Source organism: Aotus nancymaae, unplaced genomic scaffold (genome assembly GCF_030222135.1).
Source record: "Aotus nancymaae isolate 86718 unplaced genomic scaffold, 86718_ANA_hifiasm-v0.15.2.pri h1tg000043l, whole genome shotgun sequence".
NCBI lineage: Eukaryota > Metazoa > Chordata > Mammalia > Primates > Aotidae > Aotus > Aotus nancymaae.
The window spans coordinates 2663355-2686609 of NW_026988457.1; the positions used below are offsets into that span (position 1 = coordinate 2663355).

The 23255-nt window shown below is 39.5% G+C and overlaps 1 pseudogene; it reads right to left on the reverse strand.

Moving 5' to 3' along the window:
- The window catches only part of LOC105732105 (pre-mRNA-splicing factor RBM22-like), a 34812-nt pseudogene extending 21059 nt beyond the window's left edge, over positions 1–13753 (reverse strand).
- Positions 13754–23255: the final 9502 nt, after the last annotated feature.

The window sequence follows — 23255 nt, forward strand, 5'->3', positions numbered from 1 at the left end:
TCCTGTGGTTGTGCTCAGTGGCTCACACCTGTAATCCTAGCACTTTGGGAGGCGGAGGCAGGAGGATCACTTAACTCCAGGAGTTCAAGCCCAGCCTGGGCAACATAGTAAGATCCCATCTCTATAAGAAATTTTAAAATTAGCTGGGTGTGGTGACGGACACCTGTAGTCCCAGCTACTCAGGAGGCTGAGGTGGGAGGATCACCTAAGCCCAAGGAGGTTGAGGCTGCAGTGTGCCGTGACTTTGCCACTGCACTCCAGCCTGGGTTACAGAGTGAGAGAGACTCTGTCTCAAAAAAATAAATATATAAAAATTAAAAGCCCATTTATTTCTTCTGGTCCATTACAGCCATGTACTTCAAAGGCCAGTACAATTACTTTTCTGCAGTTCTATATGAGATTCTAGCTAAAAGTAACCTAGGACCTTCATGTTAGAGGTGTCTTTGGCAAAACTGTTATGTGGGTGAAACAATTAATCAATTGAGGATAAAGATGCCTCACTGCTAATGAAAATGTGGTTTAAGGATTTTATGTATCCAGTTCATTTATTAACAACTTGTTTGAGCTTTATTAGCTGGGTTTCTACTTTATAACTGTGTTCCTTAATTTACAAGACAATAAAAATTAAAATGGTAAATGGAAAACCTATCTTGCTTTTCAATAAAGAATTTAATAACTTCAAGGGCATTGTGGCGAGAACATTTTAGCTGTGAAAATAATTTCAGTTCACATTTTTTGTAATCAATGTTAAAAGGTGATATATTCTCAAACAAAAAGTGGACAAATGATCAGTTATAGGACATGATTACGAAACTAACCATGGGTCAGGTGCAGTGGTTCACACCTGTAATCCTAGCACTTTGGGAGGCTGAGGCAGGTGGATTGCTTGAGCCCAGGAGTTCAAGACCAGGCTGGGCAACATGGCGAAGACCCAGCTCTACTAAAAATGCAAAAAAAAAAAAAAATTAGCTAGGTATTGGTGGCTCACACCTGCTGTCCAGCTACTCGGGAGGCTGAGGCATGAGAATCATTTGAACTCAGGAGGCGGAGGCTGCAGTGAGCCAAGATCATACCACTGCACTCCAGCCTAGGCAACAAAGACAGAGACTCAGTCCCCACCTCCCCCGCCAAAAAAAAAAGAACCACTGCCCTGTGCTTGGAGAGATCTGTTTATCTTTACCATTAAAAACTGTTAGAAGTAAATTTTAGGTTTATAATACCTAAAAGTAATCAATTCTGTCTTATGAAAGGTTCTGCTGAGATTTTTCTATTGTGGTCAGTAGTGGCAATATTCCAGAAGCCATATTTAAAGAATATCTTTAGTGGATTCAGTAGTTTTTCAAATATGTTCTCTTATCCCTCCAATATTCATGATTGCAAGTTATCAAACTGACCTTATGACATAAACAACTGTACTCTATGATGCCTCATAGTACAGAAACTGGAGGCAGAAAGAGAAATTGAATGCGTAAGAATTTGTAATTCTAAAACTCAGAATAGACCATTCAGCATTAGTGGTTCTAACAATCCCATTGCAAAATGAGTTGATAATGTGCAACACTTTAGCGAACAAAAGCATGAAGAACAATGGCCTCCTGATGCAGCAAATTAAAATACATGATAGCTATAATTAATGAAGAACATAGTCCTGGCTGGGTACTATGGTATGTCCTTTACATAGATTATCTCTTATATTATTAATCCCATTTTAAGAGATGAGAACATTTGGGCTCAGGAAGGTTATGTATGTTATATAAAAATCACAAAATCAGAGACAGAACTAAGGTTTGAATCCAAGGGTGATTGGGTTCATATTAAGGTTCCATTTTTGACTTTATATTAGTGGTCAATATCTCACCTTTGTCTCTTTAAAACAGGTTTTGGCCCTGTGACCTACACAGGCAAGCTGTTATTTACAAACAATCCACACATCCAGATGGCCATTGTCTCACCATCCACTTTTACCACCAGGGCTCCTAGTGCGCTGTCAAGGGGAATGCTATAATTTTGGAGGCTCTAAATCTGAGGGCTTAAATAAGAAATAAATTATAAAAAGCAGGCATTACTCAGGGGCATAGACTGCCAGGCAGACCTGTCATGCTTCTGGGTAACCACCCAGGGCCAAAAATATATGTGCCCAAACTGCCTAAATATTTCCTTTCACTTCATAATACTGCCTGAAATCCTGCCAAATTAGGACTTCATTTGCACTGCTTGTCAGTTTTTAACACATAAGCAAATATTACCTGGAGATCTTGTTAAAATGCAAATTCTGATTTGGTGAAGTCTGGGTCTGCATGTCTGATATGCTTCCAGAGGACACCGATGCTGCTGGTCCATGGACCACACTCAGAGGAGCAAAAAAGATGTCTGATATTTACTCTCTGGCTGCCTAGCATGCCTTCTGATTTAGGTGAGATCTCTTTGTGCATCATGACGGGAGATGTGAAGTGAAAAGCAGCAAATAAAGAATGAGTTAAGTGTCACTCACTCTTCTATTATCTCTAACAAGTAAGTATGGGTATTGTGATCTAGGTTGGCTTATGGCCAACCAGAAAATTCTTTCCAGGACCATGACCCTTGAGGTTCTTTTGCAGAGATGCAAGGACAACTTAGAAATAATTCCCAGCACTGGTGGCATTGGGCATCTGTCAGTGATGCTGGTGGCAGGGTCCTATTCAGACGGTGGCTTGCCTGTCTAGCCCATTCGGTTATGGGCCATTTTCTGAGTACCATGGACATTGCCCAGCTAAGGGCTCGTACCCCACCCTTGGTGTGCAGGAGGGAAGCTTGGCAGGCAGTAAGGTTGGTGCAAAAGTACTTGTGGTTTTGCTATTAATATTTGATACAGTGAGTCTCTACTTTTCTCAGGTGAAACTAGAGCTTGAGGGGACACACTCAACTTCTCAATATATAGTACTAAGTTTCAAAAATCAGCAATCTTATCAAACACAGGCTCTACAGCAGTGGTCGGCAAACTTCTGTAAGGGGTCAGAGAGTAAATGTTTTAGACTTTCTGGGCCACATGTGTTTCTGTCACAACTACAGACTCTGCCACTGTAGGGCAAAAGCAGTCCTATACAATACATGCATGAAGAGGTGTGTTTCAATAAATCTCGAATTTTGAAATCTGTATTTCATAAACTTTTCATGTGTCATGAAATAGTCTTCTTTTGATTTTTTCCCAACCATTTAAAATGTAACAACTATTTTTAGCCTGTAGGCCACATAGAAACAGGCTGGGTTTGCTGACCCATGCTCTGAAGTAATATCTTGATCCAATTTATACCCATCTTGAAACCATACATTTAATGTTCATCTCTTCTTACCATGACCACAAGCAGTTATTCTATATGACAAAGAGATTATATCCACCCAAGCTAGCATTTAGGCCATGTCATTTGCCTCCTCAAAATTTTGGTCTTTATAAAAATCAATTAGAGCACCTTAAAAGGTAAGCAGTGGTGAAATATATGAAATAATTGGCTAGTTAAACATCACCTAAATAGGAACTGTGATAAGAACCACAGATGCGAAAAGGAATCATGTAGTAGCTAACATGGAGGATATCTTGGTTTAGAGATTTGATGAACACAAGTTTTAATTTCAAAACATTTGTGCAATACTCACTGCTTTGGTGGGCAGCTTGCTATGCAAGTTGGTAGAAAAATTTATCCTGAAGTCACAGCTCTCTACCACTCTGGGTTTTCTTGAACTACCATTCCAAAGCATTTTAATAGAGTTACTAGTTCCAAGTCTCAGGCAAACTGCTCTGGTATCAGCACTGTTCTTTCTGTGGTCACAAGTCAAACTACTGCGGTGAACAAAATTAGATGATTTCTTTTTCTTTCCTCATTCAGCCCTTGTAGTCAATTTCCAGTGCTCCATTCAAAGAAAAACCAAAAATGTCCAAACATAATCTTACTTTAAAACTTGTTAACCACTGATTTCACTTGTTAACCAAATTTCTAGTCACATACACTTGAGGCCCAGTAAATGCCTGCTGAAAAGAGGGTGGTGGTGGTGAGGCAACTGAGAGGTGAACATATTGATAGCTGCTGAAATCCTTCTATAGCCCTTTCTTGTTAGAACACCCCAACACGACATCCAGACACACACCACTTGAAGGTACTTCTAGCTCCCTTGCTTGCTCTTTACCCAAATATAGTTTCCCGGGCACTAAACAGCATTGACACACTTGAAAAAGACAATTGGGCAAATCCCAACTGCTGTGCTCCTGCAGCTGAAGATGAAGGCTCGCCCATTGGGCAGGTGCTTAATTACACCTAGAAAATTAACTTAAATGGTCCCATGACAACATATGGGCAGTGAAGCTCTAGTGTTCCCCCTGGGTGGAATCCTCAGGATGTAGTTTCTCATACCAGCTCATCCTCCCATTCTTCTAGATTCTGTTTTTTCTCCCTTACCTAGTATGTAGTGGGCCAAATGGTGGCCCTCCAAAAAGATATGTTCATGTGTTAACCCTAGAACCTGTGGATGTGACATTATTTGGAAAAATGGGGCTAAGTACAGTGGTGTGCACCTGCAGTCCCAGAGCTTTGAGAGGCCAAGCCTAGGCATTAAGACCCTCATCTCTATAAACAAGAAAAAATTAGCTAGATATGGTGGCATGCACCTGAAGTTCCAGCTACTTGAGAGGCTAAGGCAGAAGGATTGCTCCAACCCAAGGAGTTCAAGGCTGCAGTGAGCTATGATCATGCCACCGCACTCCAGCCTGGGTGACAGAGTGAGACTCCCTTTCTTGGGAGAAAATAAAAAAAAGCTCTTTGTGAATCTTGAGATAAGATCATCCTGGATTTAGGATGGGCCCTAAATCCAATGACGTTTGTCCTTACAAAAGAAAGGTAGAGGAACTGTGAGACAGACACAGAGGGGAGGGCCTTGTGAAGAAGGAAGCATAGATGCAGTTACAAGTCAAGGAATGCCAAGGACTGCCTACAACCAGAAGCCAGGAGAGATGCATGGGATGAGTTCTCTCTCAGAGCCTCCAGAAGAAACCAACTCTGCTGACACCTTGATTTTGAACTTCTGGCCTCCAGGACTGTGAAGAATCAATTTCTGTTGTTTTAAGCCACTAAGTTTGTGTATCATTTGTTATGGCAGTGGCAGTATTATGACTCTAGTACACAGTATAAAAAAATAAATATAGGGCCAGGCGCAGTGACTCAGACCTGTAATCCCAGCACTTTGGGAGGCCAAGGCAGGCAGATCACTTGAGGTCAGAAGTTTGAGACCAACCTGGCCAACATGGTGAAACCCCATCTCTATTAAAAATACAAAAATTAACTGGGCGTGGTGTTGTCACCTGTAATCCCAGCTACTTGGGAGGCAGAGGCAGAATAATTGCTTGAACCCAGGAGGTGGAGGTTGTAGTGAGCTGAGATCACACCACTGCACTCCAGCCTGGGCGACAGAGCAAGACTCCTTCATCCTAGGACACAGCCAAGTCATAAGCATCAAAAAGAGGTTGTTAAAGGTCTGTAGTTCTGTATTAAGCAGAACAGATACATGATCATAGGAGTGCTGGGACAGGCCATTTCAAATATGGCCTCTTTCCACTAACTGTATACTATTCCTCATTCCATAACTAGAGATTATGTCTTTATAACCTGTCAAAAAAGTGAGTTTTTGTGGGATAAGACATTATCCTTATGTTAAACACATCAATCTTAGTGTAAACAAGTCTAGTTCCTTTTTCATTTTGGCTATCTAGCATGCATTTGTACATGCTAGACAGTGTACTAAGCACCTTAAATACTTTACTTTGTTTAACCTCTACAGGATTCTGGGAGGTAGGCATTATCCCCATTTCATAGATGAAAACAATGTTAGTAAGTGCCTCACTTGTCGAACTACTCTGAGTCTCATTTCCATAGCCGCTGCTCTTAATCACATCAACGTCTTTCCTATACTACCTTTCCCGGAGTGCGCTCTCATGGATAAAGAGCAGAAAGTGTAAGTTACCAGGCAGCAGAAAACTGTAGAGGAGGAGGAAAGATTAGATAAGAAATGTAAATAAGAAGGCTTTAAGACACCAAAACCAAATGTAAATACTTTGCAACCTGAATCAGTGCTTGTGTTCATGAGGCTAGAGGTCACGCATTTTATCTCTGTAGATCCTGATCTGCAGCCAGCAGCAACAGTTCCCTAGCCTGCCTAGAAGTTTGTAACTGCATGGGCTTTGGTAGGAGGAAGACGGGAGAAGGCAGAACAGATGATTACAAACCCAGTGCATTCCCCCTTGATGGGTCAACAGCGATTTCTTTGTAAGTGAAGGACAGCACACTGGTTTTGATGACTCACAAGACAGAGTAGGAGGGAAAAAGAAGTCTGAGGCATTGCCTGGAAGCCACGCTCTGCCTAAGCAAGTACACTAATGGCTCATGCCTGTTACTCCCAGCACTTTGGGAGGCCAAGATGGGTGGATCACTTGAGGCCAGGAGTTTAAGCCCAGCCTGGTTAACACAACGAAGCTTTTTCGCTATTAAAAATAAAAAATACAGCAATTAATGATTCAAGTTCTCATTCTCTACAAAATCCACTTATGAATTTCCAGATGCTAGTGAAAACTTTCAGGCATTGCAAAACTGCCTTAATGGACAACTGGATTCTCATTTTACTTGGTCTAAGGTGACTTTTCCACTTTGAACTTCTGCATCTTTATAGTCACTTAGCTTTCTGACAAGCAATTTCAGTAAGTGTTCAACTTGATCAATTTGCACCCACACACTGACACATAGGGCTCTACTTACATATCCTTCATGTAACTGGGCTTTTGCAAATCATCTTTCTACATGGTACACTTCTGATTTTGTGTGCAGTTTTCTTGTTTAAGCACTGTATTAAATGCTCTGCTTCCTACACCCGTAGGAATGATAAGAATAAAAGCACAGTTTTGGTTACTTCTTCATATCAAAGGAAGTTCATCTCCTGGTTATTAAAAGCTATTATTAAATGGCCATCTTTTCATGCCACCGTGTTAAGCACTCTACCAAGACACCATTAAATACATAAGGGCCATCCTCCATAGAGATGATGGTTCTATATTCCGTATTTTCTGGGAGCGTTCTAATTTCATGCAATTCCTTCTTCTTAAAGGCAATTCTTGAAATATATTACCTAATGTGCTTTCATGTTCATATTCTTGTAAGATTTTTCACATAAATCAATTTTGAAAAAATAGTATCACAGGCCTTTTAAAAATACTCATGTTCAAAAGTCAGGCTCATGAATAAATGTGTGCGTTCGTTATATATATTTTCATAAATTCAAATTTAAAAGAATAAGAGTAGCTAGATGGTGGAAGAAAAATCTTATTCCGATAAGGAATGCACAACCACAAGGAAATTTTTTATATACATGGTCATTTTATTATGTATTATTTTATTTTGATTTTGGTAAGACAAAACAATGTAGGAAGTTTGACAACTTAAAAAAATAATGATTGTGAGAAAGCCCTTTTCCAGGATTAGCAAAAAATGGCCAAGTTTTACATGGACAATTAAGCTGTAGCATAAAAATCTACCTTTAATAGCTGGCATAGTGCCTAGTGGTTTTGAAGCCACAAACAGGTTCATGAAAAACATTTAAATCTACTCAAGTCTACAGAAAACTAAGATTAGCTAAGCAGAAAATGAAAATAGTTCAAGATTAAGGAAGATTAACAAATGAAGAGTATATGTATTTTAGAAGTCTTACTTTATATTTTTATAGTACCATAGTAGTTAATATTTACATTCCTACAATTTTAGTGAGTTTCGTATATATATTAAAATAATTTTACTATATCTATATTTGCTTTTAGTAAAATTAGTGTTTGATAAACTCAGCTGTGTACACCATGAGACTACACCTGAGGCTGTTTCTGTGTTTGTATATACCCGAATAGCAGATATTACTTGGAAGGAAATAAAATAGCCTCAGGCCTAATTTTGCAAGTTTATGATGGGAGAGTAAGCATGACTTCAAAGAAGTGACTTCCAGTTAAAACTTGAAGAATGAATGTGACGACAGCAAGTATAAAACAATGCCAGGCAGAGGTGGGGCTGTTCACGGTATTAGGGTAAGTGTGTTGATAAACTCTCAAAGTAGGAAATATCTTTCTTCCCACACACATGTCAGAAAATGACTGCAATAGAATGCAAGGACATCTCAGAGATAAAGTGCTCAACTTGGCTTTTAGAGAGCATTCAGCTACATTTTGTAATGACATCGGAATTGATTGCATTTTGAAGGCAATTCTAAATGCAAAGTCTTCACTTTGTTGATAGAAGCTGGGTTATTTATAATGAAAATTCAAAAATTAAGTAAAATATCTAATTAGCATTCTATCAGCAAAGGCAAAATTTGAATTCAAGACTTCATGATCATAGTAGGATTATTTTAATGCAACTCTGCTAACTAACTGAAACTTCCTTTAACTTTCACATCTGCCTTTTACTTCTTAAAACATTTTTCTAGTAATTCACCAGAGCAAGGTATCAGAAGGGTAAATCTCTTACCAATGAACTTTGCTAATTCTTAGTGACTAAGTGATTCTGGTATAAGGATCAGGAAAAAGTGAATGAAACACATTTTAATACATTTCTGCTTTCTCTAATTCCAAAGGTCACTCTAAAGAATAAGTTATTTGTGGGTATGATTTAAAACTCTGGATTAAAAGAGACCGTGATTACCCTTCACGGATTTTGGCAAAACTTAAGCCATTTCATTAGAAGAGCACAGCAGCCTCCCACACTCTTGGCTTATTCTCACAATTATCTAGATATCTAGCAACAAAACTCTAAGTAGTTTGTTAACTACAGATGCCAAGGGCTGACAGTTTCACTTTCAGTTTTCAGAATATCTTTTGTTTCAGTGGTATAAGCACATCATCAGAATCTCTACAAAATAATTAAGTTGTAATTGTAACTTCCATTAGATGTAGTACTTAAAGGAATCTAGAAGACACAATTCATTAATTATAGGAATTTGATTGTAAATTCTTCTGGGGGGTCTGAATTTCAAAGGAGGCATCTTTGTAAGTCAGACTCAACTCATTACTCTGTGATGCAGGCTCCTCCAAATGGCAGCAGAAACGTATTACTACTCTCTAGAAACACTAAAGTAGTGCTACAATTTCAGGGTTCTATAGAGAGATAAGGACAAATTAATTCTTAGAAGGACAGTATCATTTAAAATAAAAATACTGTCATAATTGTATACCAGGATAGCTTCTCTTTATGATTTTCTCATTTTTAGAAATCAGAATCGAACTTTTTAATGTGCAAAAAAAAAAAAAAAGAGTGAATTGTTTCCAAGTAGGATATTTCTGTGTATAATTTAAAAATTTTAAAAATATTTGATGAGTAGACTGACATACTCAAATATTTCTGATAAACTTTTCATTATGTACATACCATATCAATAAAAAAATAGAAATTATTCAAAACTTCACATAACTATAGTGACCAAATGAATATTGGAGGGGAATGAAAAGGAGTCAAATTAATCTAGTATTTTTTTTTTTTTTTTTTTTTGGAGAAAGGGTCTCACTGTGCCACCCAGGTGGGAGCGCAATGGTGCGATCATGGCTCACTGCAGCCTCAACCTGATGGGCTCAGGTGATCCTCCCATTTGAGCCTCCTAAGTAGCACATCCACAGGCTTGTGCCAACACACTCGGCTAATTTTTTTTGGTATTTTTTTGTAGAAACGAGGTTTCACCATATTGTCCAGGCTGATCTGGAACTCCTGGGCTCAAGTGATCTACTCACCTCAGCCTCTTAGAGTGCTGGGATTACATGCGTAAGCCACCGCACCAGGCCTAATCTAGCATTTTCTAAAAGGAAGGACCCAGCAGTATCAGTAATCATGTTCAAGAATATCAGACATGCAGGCTGGGGAAGAACGGGAGGAAGAGGAAAATTATTAATAAATGATGAATACACGTATGGACACAGTGGATTTGAGATGCCCAAGATGCCAGTGAGATGCTCAAAGTTTAACTCAAAAGCCACTTCCCATGTGAAATCTTGACAAACACTCCTACCTCGAACTGGAATTAATTTCTCTTCTGGGCTCCCACAGCACTCTTTATTTTTCTTTTTTTTTTTTTTTTTTTTTTTTTTGAGACGGAGTTTCGCTCTTGATACCCAGGCTGGAGCGCAATGGCGCGATCTTGGCTCACCGCAATCTCCGCCTCCTGGGTTCAGGCAATTCTCCTGCCTCAGCCTCCTGAGTAGCTGGGATTACAGGCACGCGCCACCGTGCCCAGCTAATTTTTTGTATTAGTAGAGACGGGGTTTCACCATGTTGACCAAGATGGTCTCGATCTCTTGACCTCGTGATCCACCCGCCTCGGCCTCCCAAAGTGCTGGGATTACAGGCTTGAGCCACCGCGCCCGGCCAGCACTCTTTATTTTTCTAATAGCGTAACAGTATTTTGTTTGCAGATGTTTCTGTGACAGCATTACTATCTTTCCCCTTTATCACAGCTATTTGAAGTTCTTTTGCCTCTTCTATCCACTATTCCCTAATCCCACTGTTGAAGGCTGGTCTTATTAAGTTTTGTATTCCTAGTGCTAACACACTGTCTACACATAGATGATGTTCAATAAATGGTTGCTAAATGAATTCTCTTAAAATAGTACTATTGTAACATTATCGACAGTCAAAATTTCTTCTTAAAGTTTACTTTTAGCAGAATGCATTCATTTAATAAACTTTCATTGAGAAATGCTAATTTACATGACCCTGCTAGGAAATAGGAACATAAAAATGAATGTAATAAGGTGCCCATTCTACTGAAAGTCTTGACTAGTGCAGAATTATGGATCAAACTTTTCATGAACTGCCTTCAGTGGTAAGAGCTGTCATATCTGGAAAAACAAGTGTTATGGGTTGTGCCAAGATACCTACATACTTTGTAATTTTGTAGAGGGCTGTCCCTAATGCAAAAATGATATTACTATAGTCATATGTGAAAATTATTTTTATGATGCTAACTGCGTGCTAACTAGACCTTTTCATTTAATATTTGCATTAAATAAACCAAGCTAGATTCCTAGGAATCTAGGAACCTAGCTTGGTTTATTTTCTATATAATGTACCCTTTGTAATATGCATATACTACATAAAAATTCTATTAATGGCCTGGTGCCAAAGATGTGTCTGTTGGGGAATCAGTTATTCTGTATAATTCTATCTTCATTGATATATTAAAATCTACCAAAAATACAAACTCTGAGTAAGAGTATCTGCATGATGTGCATATGTTTATTCTTTTAAATGTCAGCATAAACATATTCATGCCATCAAGTTATAAAAGGAAAAAATAGTAGCCTTTTATATTGTGTTGTCAAGTTCATGCTTATTTAGCTAATAAAAACAAGAAAGCAATTAGCATACAAACCATGATGGTGGTTAAAACTGCTTTAGTTTGTGTTTTTTAAAATTTGAAAGTGATGAATATAGCTCAAAGTCAGCTCATATTTTCAATAAGTACTGAAGAGGATGCGCTGGCCCTGTTGACTACACTGACCCCATTAAAATATCTGTGAATCTAAAAGTTCATATGACATTTTTCCTTCACTCTAGCAACAGGCCATGCATGTCTTACATGGGGACTCTGTTCAATTCATTAATACCTCCTGAAGTGCTTAACATCATGGTTCATTTATAGTAGATACTCAATATATACTCCATTAACTGAATTCTAAGATAAACTCTGTTACTGACAGAAATTTTCACTTAAGGGAGTCTCCGTGGCTGAAGGCAATTTTGAGATCCTGTAAAAGAACCCACTCCTCTCCCCAAGTAATGAAGTTTGTCAGTTTCAAGCCTATAATAAGGTACTGACTTAAAATTAATTTACTGCTACATATCTAACATGGGGTTAGTCAATGATAGGAAAAAAACAACATGGAGTCACATTTAAAAATGTGTGCTCAGGGGCATGGTGATGCCCACCTATAATCCAGCTATTCCAGAGGCTGAGGCAGGAGGATCCCTTGAGCTCAGGAGTTTGAGGCTGCAGTAAGCTATGACTCAGACTAAGTAACAGAGCAAGACCCTGTCTCTAAACAAAATTTGTTTTAATGTGCTCAGGGTGTAACAGGAGCCACTCGCAAAATGCCATTTCCGCTCTGAATATGTTAAAAACAGAATCCCTGTCTCTAGGCCCTCTTCCACTAGTCAATCTCATTATCCCCATTCAAGGCCAACACTGGTATTCTTTCCTCTTAAACAAAGTCTTACAGATTTTTTACACTATACTATGTCTTCCTCTCCCCAAATGCATATACAAATAAAATTTGGACGCTTCTTTCTCCATTTAGTGTAATTTTTAATAACATAGACCCAATTTTCAAACCCCACAATGGGGGATTTTATTTGATGTATTGTAAAAAGCACTGGATTGAAGTCAAAAGGCTTTGGAGACCTAAATTCTAGTCCTGTCTCTACCATGAAAGAGACAAATCACAAGCCTTTGTAGGGCTTCGGCTTCCTTGTTTGTAGAATAAGGAATTATAAAATCATCTCTTTGGTCTTATTGGGCAATAAAAAGTTATGATTCTAAGGCTGTTCCCTTTTCTCACCTAAGAATACAAATCTGATACAAAGAGGCTGAAGAATGTGTCTACCACTCCCTACTGCTTGGAATTCTCTTCCTTTGGATTCAGAGATAAAGGTCTGTTATTTCTTAAGCCTCCCTTTTCTTCCTTCTGCTTGCCTCATAAGTATTTTTCCATCTTGGCAGTCCTACATCTTTTTTCACTCTACATGTTTTCCCTAGGTGATGTGACCTAGCCGGTGGCTTCCACTGCCACCCACACACACCACTGCCTCTCTTCAAATCAGCATCAAGACTGTCTCCTGGAAGCTTTCCAAGTGCTAAGTTACAGTAACCTCAATCAAACTGCCGTTCATTCAACCCCACAGGCTTACCCCTCCTCTGCATCTTTGTGAGAAACCTGAGAGTCATCCTAAACTCCTCCTTTTGCCTCACTCCCCACATCAAATCGATTACCAACGTGTGCTGATTTTATCTCCAAATATTCTCCAGAATTGTCGCTGTCATGGACTGAATATTTGTGTCCCCGCAAATTCGTATGTCAAAGGCCTAACCCCTGATGTGACTGTATTTAGAGATGCGACCTCTAAGGAGTAATCAAGGTTCAATGAGGTCACAGGTGGAGCCCTGATCTGACAGGATCAGTGTCCTTATAAGAAGAGACTAGAACTGGGCACGGGGGGCGGGGGGCTCACACCTGTAATCCCAGTACTTCAGGAAGCTGAGATGGGAGGATCACTTGAGGCCAGGAGTTTGAGACCAGCCTGGGCAATATAGTGAGACCCCATCTCTACAAAAAAATAAAATAGACATGATGGTACACACCTGTGGTCCCAGCTCCTCAGGAGGCTGAGGCAGGAGGATGGCTTGAGCCCAGGAATTTGAGGCTGCAGCAAGCTATAATCACACCACTGCACTCCAGCCTGGGTAACAGAGTGAGATCCAGCCTCAAAAAAAAAAAAAAAAAGAAAAAAAGAAAAAAGAAAAAGAAAAGAAGGTGATATATAAGCCCAGAAGAGCATCCTCACCAGAACCCAATCCTGATAGCACCTGGAGGACTTCCAGCCTCCACAGCTGTGAGAAAATTTCTGTTGCTTGCGCCGCCCAGTCTATGGTATTTTGCTGGGGCAGCCCAAGCTGACTCATTAGTGACCTTCTCTGTTACCGCCGGGTAGCTCATCGTCTTCTCTTCCCTAGAGTCCAGCCACTCTTACATCTACCTACCTAGCAGTATCACTGTGGGTTACTGTCAGATCGCTGGGGATTAAGTCCTCATTCTGCCGCTGACTGTGTAAATTTGAGAAAGTTACTTAATCTGTGTGTCAGTAACCTCCCTGTGAAATGAGGCTAATAATAGCAGGGTTGTTTCAACAAGGCGATACATATATAATGCTTACAACACAGCTTGGCATATTATAAGCATTCAACGAAAGTGAGCTACTGTTATCTTTCCGGTTATCAGAATAAGCCACCGAAGCCACAAGGCTGCCCACATCATCCTCATGTTTTAAAACTCTTCAGTGGGCTCCCCACCACCAACAGGATAAAATCCAAGCTTCCTTAGCATGACTCAGAGGCGCCATATGAATCCACAAGTTCCACTACAGGAACACAGGTGAACTTTCCACTCTGACTCTGGGCTCCTTCATGTCACTCATCACCCAACGGAGCTCAGCAGCTTGAGACTCCGTGCAGTTCCTGGTGGTTCCCTGACCCTCAGGCTGACTCTCCCCAGCCCTCCGCCTGCAACGTCCTTGCCCTTTGCTTCCTGTGGCCGGCTCCCATTCATTTTCCTAGATTCCGCTTAAACATTTCCCTCCCAGGAAGCCTTTATGAACCTCAGTCTGGGTTATGAACCCATCTTTGCTCCTTTCATACCTTTTGCAAGCCTTTATTTTAACACTTAGCCATTATCATACTGAAGTGATCTGTTGGTGTGTCTTTGTTCCCCACTAGACAAAAACTTAAGATCAGAGACCAGGTTCTTTTTTTTTTTTTTGGTATCACAGTGTTTAGCAGCCTGCTATATGGTAAACGTCAGTAAATGTTTCACAAACTGAATGGAACTGAGCTCTGGAATTAGACCATCTTTTCCATACCCATCACTCCTGTCTTAGTTGAAGTCTTCATTTCCCATGTGAAGCAATACAAAGGATTTCCTAACTCTAATCTTTCTTTTCTTCACACCATCCTTTAAACAGCTGACAAAATTGTTATCCTAAAGCACAAATATTCTATCTTACATATCTTAGATTCGGACTCTCTCTGGGCCTCTCACCATGTAAGAAGAAAGTCTAACCTCTCTAGCAAGGTGCACTGGTCTTCAATGGACTCCACCTCACTTCTCTACATACACCTACACTCTTGCTATACTAAGCTTCTTTGTTACTGTTGTTGGAACAAGTTCAAAGCTTTCAAACCTCCCTGACTTTGCATATGCAGATCTGTCAGGAATGCTCTTCTCTCTTACATCTGGGATATTTTCATTCATTCCATATGACCTATTTCTTAAGTCACTCCTATATGAAACCTTTCTTAGACATTCACAGGGAGAATCACTTGCTTGCTCCTCTCTGTTCCCATAGCACATTGTTCATATGGATAGCACAGTACTTACCACAGGTTATTATAATTTTGTCCATCTTGCCCATTTGAATCCAAGGGCTAGAATGGAATCCTACTCGTCTTTGTATGTCCTGGGAACTAGAACCGTACCTGAGACATAATAAACACTTGACATGTATGTAGTTTTTTAATAAGTTAATGAATATATTAGCTAGAAAAAGTGAGAAGAAACTCTGGCTTATTGTGTCATATTGTCATACTAAGAATAGACACTGAGGACAGAATCACATTATATCATTACTTTTCAAGCTATAGGTTATGATCCATTACGAAAAATAGTAAAAAAAAAAAATCACAGGGCACAATTTGTATTTTTGTCACACACGTGTATGTGTGTGTTGGGTTGAAATATAAAATGCATTTCCCATTGTGGAGTGTGGTTTCAAGAGTCTTGGAAAACACTGCATGTGGTCATTTCTTAGTTTAGTACAATTTATTATTTTTTCTAATGTCCTCAACTATAATATAAGTCTACCATGAAGCATTTTGGGATGTGAAAAGCCAATCTGTTAGATAGACTGAGTTCATCATATCATAGCTTGCTCTGATACTTTACAAAACATTTAATCTTACCCACAAGTTTTAAATTCCTCAATTAAGTCCCTGAGGACAGTAATAGGATCTTCCTCATAGAGTGTTGTGAGGAATATATAAGAGAATGTATGTAAAGGCCTGGACTTAGTATTTACTCAATACTAAGTCTTAGTATTGAGCGATGACGATGAAAACAACATGGTACCTGGCACATAAGAGAGTTAAAAAATGTTAGTTTCTTCAGTCAAATGTGCTTACATTGATAGTTGACACTAACTGGGGTTAAGAGTCCATTGCTGGCATCTTAGAAAGATAGATTACAGTGAAATAAAAAATGGCTACCATTTAAAATGAATGAAGACTTACTTATGAAGTCATGTTCAGCTGGTACAATAGTGAAGTGGCTCCATTGGGAGAAAATGGAAAATAATACAAGTGAATATATAATCTTATGACAAAAGAAATAGGACACCCGACTATCAGTCTCCTAAACCACAACTTTATTTCTGAAACAAAGAGACAGTGAGAAAATCAGAGCTTCCCTCAAATAAATGACTTAATCTCTCTTGGATTCAGTTTTCATCTGTAAATGTAAGTAACTACAATTTCACAGTATTTCCATTTAAAACATTCTAGTGCAACATCAGAAACCAGAAACTGAGTAGATGTTCAAAAAGACATGTAAGTTCTGCTTTGTTAGCCAGCTAATAGCTGCCTGTTTCTAACCCTCAAATTAGCTCTCACTTCTTTTCTCCTAAATGCACATACTGTATTTATTAAGTGCTGGATGTGGCACTATGAGAAAAAGATATTTGATAATTTTGTTAAAATCATTAGGTATCACAGGCTGTTTGGAATCACCTTGGGCTCCTGGTTGGACATCAGCTATGGCTTGTTTTATTTAGAAATTCATCCACTGATGCATGTTAATAGAATTCACAAGAGAGCAATTTACCAAAAACAGAGAAATTTATTGATTTATAATGGGAGATATTAATTCAGGCACAAATATTTATTGAGCATCTCCTACATGCCAGGGAATGGACTATATATGGCAAGAAAACAAATATAAATACCAATCATTTATATCAGGCATTTCTTTCTAGTAGAAGAATAGTCTCAGGAGATAATGCATAGCACCATGCCTTGCACATAACAGACATTTGACAACTATTACTTGAATAAAATTAGGGTGCAGAATGACACACAAAGAGGTAAGAAAGAGCAAAGATAAATCTTTTTGAGAATTTCTATCTTGTTTTGCTCAATAGCTTGTTTTTATCCACTGCCTGTATTTTTCCATGTAGCTAATCCCCATTTGTCGTTAGAATTGAGACACCCTTTCCTTGAAATCAGCAGCTATAGGAGGCCATTCTTCCTACTGAGTATTTTCTTCTTGAGACAGGGTCTCATTCTGTCACCTAGGCTGGAGTGCATCACAGCTCACTATAACCTTTAAGTCCTGAGCTTAAGCAATCCTCTTGTCAAAGAAGTGGGATTATAGGCATGAGCCACCATGCCAGCCTATTTGGCATTTCTATTGTAGACAAAGCAGACTTACAGCAGAAGGTCTACCTGCCTAATACTATATATATATAAACAAACAAGAGGGAATCAGATCCAGGAAGTGATTCTTATAACTTAGATTACTTAGAGGAGTAGATCTATCATCTGCTCTAGATAAACCGCATATAGTGGACCCTTCTTATCATATTCCATAAATAGCACTTTTCTCAGTCCAGCTTAGAAAGCTTAGATGATAGCTGAACAGACTAACAGTTTGTCTAACCAAGGCCAGAGGAGGGGATAGCAAACAATGACCCACAGGCTGAATCCTGCCCGCTGCTCATTTTTGTATAGTTTTATTAGAATACAGCCATTTTCACTCATTTTCACACTGTCAATGGCTGCTTTTGCTCTACAGCAGCAGAGCTGGGTGGTTGGGGCAGGGGTCATATGGCTAACAAAGACTGAAATACTTATTATCTGACCTTTTGCAGAAAGTTTGCTGATCCTTGGAAAATACAAGTATTCTATATTGCTGATTAAGAACAGAACCACATGTATTAGAAGTTAGACTAGCAGGTGGTAAAGCTGATCATCTATTAATATAATGGAAATCAGGTTCCCAATCAGGACTCTTGCTTTGATAGACGGCCATCTTAACGAGGAGGGAGACACCTGCAGGCAAAGTCAGAATTTTCTGCAGGAAAAGTTTTGAGTCCATTTCCCCATGTGAACAAGTGCTCAGATATGTATTTCATCTTTAGTAACCATGCTTCTGTACCTGGTTCTCCTTGGCAAAGATTGCTTTCTTCAGCAAGTCTCAAGACTTTCTGGGAAGGTAGGGAGATACAAGGGTAAAAGTGTCCCAAGACTTACTGAAGGGAGTGTTTTATGATTTTCTGATAGAATCACTATATCATGCTAGAGAAGGCAAATAGAATATAATCTGAAAACAGAAGTGAGGGTGAACAAATGGGCACTAAAACTGAACTCAGCATCATGAAGGTAGCAAAACAAAACATCAGTAAAAGAAATGGGATGGTTCAGAATTAAGGAAGCTTTAATGTGGGATGTTTCCGTGTGCCAGGAGCTGGACACTTAAGCAAAAGGAGATCCAGAAATGTTGCTAAAACAATGGCCTCCATACTTTATTGGAATTAGCATAACTTATCTTTGTTTCTTTGTTTCATTTTGCAATCAAAACCTTTAAAAATTATTTTAAAACACATTATTTTAAAAGCTAGAATGAAAATTATGATATCATTTAGGTGGTTTAAAAAACATCCATTAAAATGGGAAGAAGTGATGAAAAATTATGGTCCAAGAAGAAGGGGCATAGCTGTTTAAATCAATTGGTATATTTGTTATCTAATGTAACACCACATAAGGACAGGTATTTTAACAAACGTTTCTGCTGAATTTGACGATTCTCTTTTCCTTACACCCCATATGCAATCCATCCATACCGACATCCAACCCATCATCAGTACATCCTCTCAGTACTGCTCCCAAATACATCCTGAATCTAACCATTTCCTACTATCTCTGCTGCTACAACTTAAGTCTGAATTCTCATAATCTTCCACTTAGACTGTTGTAGATGACTCTGAATGAGACTTGTTGCTTCCATTCCACATAGCATCCATACTGATCTATTTTTTTTTTTTTTTGAATTTTTTGTAGAGACAGGGTCTTGCCATGTTGCCTAGGCTGTTCTTGAACTCCTGGCCTCAAGGGATCCTCCCACCTCAGCCTCCCAAAGTGACAGGGTTACAATTGTGAGCCACTGTGCCAAGCCCTGACTGATCTTTCTAAGACAAATCTAATCATGCCCCTTCCTTGATTAAACCCTTCAATGAATTTACATTAAGAAAAAAACCTGGCCAGGTGTAATTGTTCATGCCTGTAATCTGAGCACTTTGGGAGGCCAAGTCAGGAGAATCACTCGAGGCTAGGAGCTCAACACTAGCTTGGACAACATGGTGAAACCCCGTATCTACAAAAAATACAATAATTAGCTGGTCATGGTGGTGAGCCTGTAGTCCCAGCTACTCAAGAGGCTGAGGTGGGAGGATCACTTGAGTCCTGGAGGTCAAGGCAGCAGTGAGCTGTGATCATGCCACTACACTTCAGCCTGGATGAAGTAAGACCTGGTCTCTTAGAAAAGAAAAGAAAAGAAAGGAAGTCCTTAGTCCAGTCTTAACTACTTGAGAGGCTGAGGCAGGAGGATCACTTGAACCTAGGAATGTGAGGCTCCAAGTGAGCTATGATAGTACTACTGCACTCCGGCCTGGACAGAGTGAGACCTTGTCTCTAAAGAAGAAAAAAGAAAAGAAAGAAAGAATGAATGAAAAGAAAGGAAAAAAGGAAAAAAGAGAGGAAGAAAGGAAGGAAAAGCAATAAAATATAATAAATAAATAAACCCAAATCCAACTTCTTTACCCTAATCGACAAGGCTCAAATAATCTCATGCCAACTAACTCTCTGAACAGGTCCTTCCATTCTATTCCCAGATTACTCCATCTTTCAGCCACAAGACCTTTTCATCTTCCTTTACCAGCCAAACATAATCCTACCTCAGGACGTGCGCTTTTTCTTTTCACTGACTTGAATCTCCTCCACCCATTATATAATCTTAGCTCAAAGAGGCTTTTCCTGACTACTTGGCAGAAGTATTTATCCCAGTCATTCTCTGCTACATTACTCCATTTTATTTTCTTCATAGTACTTTTCAGCACATAAACATTTCCTTAGTATGTGCTTGTTGCCTTTCCCCAACCTTCTAAAATGTCAGCCTTCCTTGAGGGCAGAGACTATTTCACTGTGGTATCATCAGCACCAAAGACAGTTCCTGGAACATAGCAAGTACTTAATAAAAATTTGTTGATTGACTAGCTATGACACATTTTAATTATATAGTTTCATTTTCTCAGCAAAATATATACACTCTGAAATATAATTAGTTACTGATTTTTGCAGGTATTTTCCAATTATTTAAAGAAAATACTTACTATTTGGTCAACCAGAATTCCTGTATTGTTTTAGCACCCAGATAGCATCTAAAAATGCTTACAATTAACACAATTTTATCTAGCAATATGTATTCATCACTAGACAGAATATACTCAACTCTTTTCATTAATAAAAAGCAATGCAGGCTGAGTGCAGTGGTTCACACCTGTAATCCTAGCACTGTGGAAGGCTGAAAAGGGAGGATCACTTGACACCAAGAATTCAAGACCAGCCTGGCCAACATGGCAAAACCTCATCTCTATAAAAAAACAAAAATTAGCTGGGTGTAACAGCAGACATCTATAGTCCCAGCTACTCAGGAGGCTGAGAGGTGGGAAGACTGCTTGAGCCTGGGAGGTTGAGGCTGCAGTGAGCCATGATCGCATCACTGCACTCCAGCCTGGGTGACAGAATAAGATCTTGTCTCAAAAAAAAAAAGAAAAAAAAATCAGCCAAGCATGGTGGTATGCACCTATAGTCCCAGCTCCTCAGGAGGCTAAGGTGGGAGGGTCACCTGAGCCTGGGAGGTAAAGACTGCAGTGAGCCCTGCTGAAATATTAAATCCAGTATAAAGAAAAGTATAGGGGCTGGGTGCGGTGGTTCACGCCTGCAATCCCAGCACTTTGGGAGGCCAAGGTGGGCAGATCACTTGAGGTCAGGAGTTTGAGACCAACCTGGCTAACATGGTGAAAACTACAAAATATAAAATAAGTCAGGAGTGGTGGCACATGCCTGTAAACCCAGCTATTCAAGAGGCTGAGGCAGGAGAATCACTTGAACCTGGGAGGTGGAGGTTGTAGTCAGCCAAGATCATGCTCTAGCCTGGGTAACAGAGGGAGACTCCCATCTCAAAAAAAAAAAAAGTATAAAGTTGATTCTGCAGGGACTTAAAAAATTATAAATATCTTTTTTAACATCACAAAGCTCTGACATCCACAGATTTATGACTAACTGCTAGCTCACTCCTATGAAGACAGATATATAAACAGGTTCTATATAATCTATAATCCCAGACTAAGGGGAAAAAACTGTCCTGTCACTGTGGTTTCCAACCCTTGGCCCATTTCTTTCCTCTTGACCACAAAAGGTCTCTGTAGTTGTCTGTTTCATCTTGATCCACTTATCTTTGGCCCACTCCAATCTGGCTTCAGTTCTCAGTACTCTCCACTAAAACTGCTTTTATGAAGGCCATCAATGACGTTCACGTTGCCAAATCCAGCAGACACTTCTTGTTTTCTAATTTTTATCTTTGTTATTTTTTAAGAGACTGGGTCTTGCTCTGTCACCCAGACTGGAGTGCAGTGGTGCGATCATAGCTCACTGCAGCCTTAACCTCCCTGAGCTCAAGAGAGAAATCCTTCTATCTCAGCTGGGACTACACGCATGCACAGCTATGCCTGGCTAATTACTCAATCTTTAACATAGCTAATAATTCCCTCCTTGAAACACTCTCAACTTTTAAGATACCATATTATCTTCCTCCTACATACTTAGCCAGTTCTTCTATTGGTTTCTCTTTATCTGACCTCTAAATGTTAAGAACATTAACAAGACTGGACCTAGTTTTTTTTCCCCCTGACTGTTTTGCTCCTGGGGGATGTCAATAAGTCATGTCACTTTAGACACTATCTATTGAAACACTGAAATCCCTCTTTTTTTTTTTTTTTTTTTTTGAGATGGAGTCTTGCTCTGTTGCCCAGGCTGGAGTATAGTGGAACAATCTCGGCTCACTGCAAATTCTGCCTCCAAGGCTCAAGTGATTCTCCTGCCTCAACCTCCCAAGTAGCTAGGATTACAGGTATGCACCACCATACATACCCAGCTAATTTTTTTACATTTTTATAGAGACGGAGACTCACTGTGTCACCAGGCTGGAGTGCAGTGGCGCAATCTCCACTCACAACCTCCTCTTCCTGGGTTCAAGTGATTCTCCTGCCTCAGCCTCCCCAGTAGCTGGGACTACAGGCGCATGCCACCCTGCCTAATTTTTTATATTTTTAGTAAAGACAGGGTTTCACTGTTAGCCAGGATGGTCTCCATCTCCTGACCTCGTGATTTGCCTGCCTCGGCCTCCCAAAGTGCTGGGATTACAGGTGTGAGCCACTACGCTCAGCCTAATTTTTGTATTTTTAGTAGAGACAGGGTTTCACCATGTGGCCAGGTTGGTTTCAAACTCCTGACCTCAGGTGATCCGCCCACCTTGGCCTCCCAAAGTGCTGAGATTACAGGCGTAAGCCACCGTGCCCGGCTGAAATCACTATTATATCCCAATCTCTTCCCTATAATTTCTTAATTGATGTACTTGACATATCCACTTGGACTTTTAATAGGCATCTCAAATTTAATGTGTTCAAAATATACTCGTGACTTTCCCTCCCAAACCTGTCCCTACCTCCCTCAATAACTAACATTATCATTTTCATATTCATATACTGAATAAATGTTTGTTCCCCAAGTATTTGTTGCTACAAATTTATGAAAAATTCTTCTCACTAGTTATTATAATTAAAATGCAATACTTATTTTCTTTAAAAACTTTGTAGGATTATTATTTTTTAAACAGAGACCAACAATAAATAACTTATCGACTTGATTAAAACTAGGGCTTCCTCTTGTGCTCCCTCAGGACTATTTCTTTGTAAAAACAACAGGCTAAATTAGTACTGGTGTCAAAGAAATCATAACGTCATAACTTTATAAACATAGTATGTGGCAAGGGATTTTCCCATCCTATACATAGTTATAAAATTTCTAGCTGTGCCTGGCTAAATAGTTTACCATCCAAGCAGGCATTTTAAATTAGAAGTTGTCATCTTTCTTTCTTTTTTAAGCAATCGGGTCTCACTATGTTGCCCAGGCTGGAGTGCCGTGGCTATTTGCAGGCATGAACGCAGCACGCTATAGCATCCTGGCCTCAAGTGATTCTCCTGCCTCAGCCTGCCAAGTATCTGGGACCACAGGTCCCTGCCATCATACCCAGCAGAAATATTTAGCTTTCTGAATTT